Consider the following 3,878-nt stretch of genomic DNA (forward strand, 5'->3'; position numbering starts at 1 on the left):
ACTTTCAAAAATATTGTTTTATTTGTTACTACCATTAAAAGCAGCATTTAAATGTTTCAAATGCTATCTCAGCTGATATCACTTTCCTGATGCTTGAAATCAGATTTAAAAAAAAAAGTAATGAGAACAGCTTCTATAGCATTTTGGAAAAGAGCTTTTCAAATGCTCTCCCATGATGATGCATGTGTCTCTACCAGCTAACCCCCACCACCATGACAAATGAAAATTCTGTGAGAAACACCGTTTACACATTGTTTCTTGTACTTTCAGACTGTACTTGGCAGCGATCCACTTTAATGAAAATGCAAACCGACCACAGGCCCAGACAGCAGACGGTGTACCTCTCTTCAAAATCTCCTTTCCCAAATCCAAGAAGGGAGAGTGGACAGTCAAACGTCAAAAGACTAAGCCAACCTTTGGTAAGACCTCAAAAGTTCAAGAATTCAAGTCCAACTACTTTTGCCTTTATCAAATTTACTGAGGTTAATTCCAACAAATAGGAATACAAAAAATGTGAGAAATAGAAATCTAAACAAACATAAATATATATATAGAACAAATATAAATATATAAATAAACATTGAAATGTACAAATGACTAACTGAAATATACAAATGTTGTGCGTGTACAGTGTGGATGAATGTTCTGTGTGAAAAGGGAATGTGGATGTTCTGATGGACCTAATTTTTCACACGCGAGGCAGTCTAAACCCGGTGCAGTGTCCTTCATCATCGGAGTACTCGGCACGGATACGCAGGACCACACAGGCAGGAAAGACCACTCTGATCCGGCGACCCCAAAAAGCCCCGGCACCACGCCACAAACTGCCTGTAGGCCAAATACCTGAAGCGCCTGGAAGAACAGATAGAAAAAATGACACTTGAAGAGAATGTTGTTGTTCTTCTGTTATTGCTATGTTGTACATATTTACATATTCCTATGGATTATTCTTGATTGTGTTTTAATAATGTCTTGTAAATAAATCTACAAACACTCTTCATACTGTCTGCATAGTTGAATTATCAGGCTCTGTTGGGTGGGTGTACTGTAAACTCTTATGTATGTGGCTATGAGTGATTATTTTACAACGCTTACCGATGGGTTCTTCTCAGGCGTAAACTGCCAAACAGGTAGATCCAAATGTTTACAGTGTTACCTGAGGGATCTCCATGCAGCATCTATTCTCCCTTTCTGTGGGCATTATCTCGCAAATTCCACATTGACACCTATTATTTAAAAAAAAAAAAGGCAGTGTAATGATATTCTGTTTTCAGGTAATGCCGGCAAATATAACAATGAAACATCTTTAGTGGCAAGTAAATGAGTTAACAGGTGAGCATGAGAATAATTACATGCTGGTCAGAATACTATCATGTTTTTTGCATGCCATAGGCTACTGTATAACTACATGGGCAACGCACAGCTGGCTGTTCCCAGTGAAGATGGGCTACTAAAAAAGGTGTACACAGAAATATGTGGCATAAGTTTCATTCCGTGTAGTTACACTTTGGATCCAGCACTTGGTCAGGATATGATGAGGTATGTTTTTTTTTTTTTTTGTATATTACAGCATGTAAACCTTTTTGTCTAGAAAACTTGGTTATAAATCGCTCCCCTTATGTCAACACTGGGTGGAGAATCATTTGCATGTTGGCAATGTGTACTATGGGAAATACTTTGGCAGTGTTACTGTTGTACAATGCAAGGCGACATTGAGAAAGTTACTTGGTGTAGAGACTGGAGATGCCAGCAGCCATACTCACTAATGTTAGCACTGCAAATACGTGCCCACATTGCAAAATAAGTTGGGAACTTATACATTTTGTAAGCAAAAATAATATTTTAGGTAGTCCTGATGTAGTGACTACAATTTCTGCTCTAATTAGGCTACCGTAGGCTAAGCCACTGCTAGTATCTGCGCACCTCAGTGGTTCGGACCGACCCAACTATAAACGTTTCCAGACATAACATTTCAAACTCACCATTCTGAGACGTTTTGCTGAAGGCGCTGCTGATCTGCAGTTTGTTGCTGAACTGCCTGCGCCTCGCTTCAGGGTCCGATTCCGGGTCGAAGGCGAAAGGTACGATGGTTTGCTCACCTGCCATTTCTATTTTTTTTTCCTACTAGCAGGCAGCTAACATGCGCGGAGCCAAAACAGAGAATCAGACACGCCCCCATTCAGCCATGACACACCCCTCGCGCTCCTCCTTGCTTCTCATTAGGAAAGCAGGGCACTGGAGAGAGCGCTGAAATGCGGCTTTCTTCTAAGAGGCCAAATCTGCGTTTTTCGGGTGAATTTTGAGAACGCCTGGGGGTATAACATCCTGAAGCCTCCACAAGCACATTTAAAGCGCCACTACCATACCATGCCATGGGAACTTTAAGTTCTGTGATTGTTTGTGTAGTGATCGGTGTTGAGTAAAGTTACATTTAAGAGTAACCTTTTTCATTTCAAGATGGCCATTAAAAATAATAGCTGTGGAACAACGTAACCCACTGAGAAAAATAACTCAATGCTGAAAAACAAACTTTTACCAAAAATAGATACCAGTTTCCAGTTCCTTACATACATACATATATTGTCCAGAGGGTGCGTGTAGTTGGCTGTGCCACTACTTTTTGTTCTTTTCATCGACAGATTGAAAATACAAGCACTGCCTCACAGGACTGGATATGGTTCAAGTACACAGCTACCTGCCAAGGGTCAGGACAAAAACAGTCATTTATCCCAACATACCCTTAAGCTATGCTGAAAACAAAAGATGTGAAAGACCAGCTCTAGAGCCAGCGTATGGTTTGTCCACTTTGGACTATACACTATGACATGGCAGATGGAGTGAGCAACAATTTCTAATGTAATAAAAACACAACAGTTCTTACATTTATACAGTATTATACTAATTAAATTACATCCATGTATATCATACTAATCATTGCTAACAAATTTCCCTAAATGTCACATACTGGAACTCCAACTTTTAATCCAATTTAAAAGAGATTCACAAATGTGTGTTGTTGAGAACCCAAATGCAGACTAATAGGCTGGATGCAGGAAGGTGAGGAAAAGAATGAACCTTTCCTAATAAAACTAAGAGAGCTTATTGGTGGTGTTTGCTGTAACTGTGTGAATGCGATGCATTCAACAGACTTTTACAAAAATAAAACCTGCGTTAATGCGCGCTAAAATATTTATCGGCGTTAAATAATTAACAAGTTAACGCGATAATAACAAGTTAACTTGCCCAGTCCTAATATACAGTGATAGAGAATAGAACCATTTGACTGCAAAGTGACTACATTTGATGGACACCTCTGTGCTTTCACCTAAATCCAACCACAGAATGGAGTTCAGTTTGTGTTCAGTCTCTCTGCATTCTGAGTCAGCTGTCTTCATTGTATCACAATCATCAGAATGCTTTTGTGTTTGCCTTTAGGCAGAATTGGAGTAAATCTCTGTTAAAACCTGTATGTTTTCCTTCAACTGCATGTGCTCTGCTGACAATGGAGCAGCCATTGAAACTTCTTCACCCAGTGGTCAATGTCACATTCTTTGGAACCTGAACATACTACTTGGGCAGACATCATTTCAGACAAACACTAGCGTTGTGAGCAGGAGTTCTACATTGGTACATTTTGTGCACATTCTAATTACACGAATATACCCAAATTTTTGCATAAATACATTAGCTAAAGAAGGAGGAAAGAGGAGATAAAAAATTGAAAGAGCCGAATAAGCTTCAAGACAAAATGACTAAGCCAAATATCCCGCAAAAAGAGAAGGAAAGATCCATAGAAGACAACCAGTCGAGAAGAGAACCAATCAAGCTGTCAGAACATGCAGAAGCTCTAAGATTTAATATGATTCAACGGAAAAAAC

General features: G+C 39.4%; 1 long non-coding RNA gene across 1 annotated transcript; it reads right to left on the reverse strand.

Moving 5' to 3' along the window:
- Positions 1 to 809: 809 nt before the first annotated feature.
- LOC142382926 (uncharacterized) lies at positions 810 to 2,194 on the reverse strand. Its single transcript, XR_012769963.1, has 3 exons — positions 1,983 to 2,194; positions 1,096 to 1,226; positions 810 to 852 (listed from the first exon to the last, which is right to left on the reverse strand). It is a non-coding gene; the product is annotated as an uncharacterized LOC142382926 (long non-coding RNA).
- Positions 2,195 to 3,878: the final 1,684 nt, after the last annotated feature.

This window comes from Odontesthes bonariensis, chromosome 6 (genome assembly GCF_027942865.1).
Source record: "Odontesthes bonariensis isolate fOdoBon6 chromosome 6, fOdoBon6.hap1, whole genome shotgun sequence".
In the NCBI taxonomy this organism is placed as follows: Eukaryota; Metazoa; Chordata; class Actinopteri; order Atheriniformes; family Atherinopsidae; genus Odontesthes; species Odontesthes bonariensis.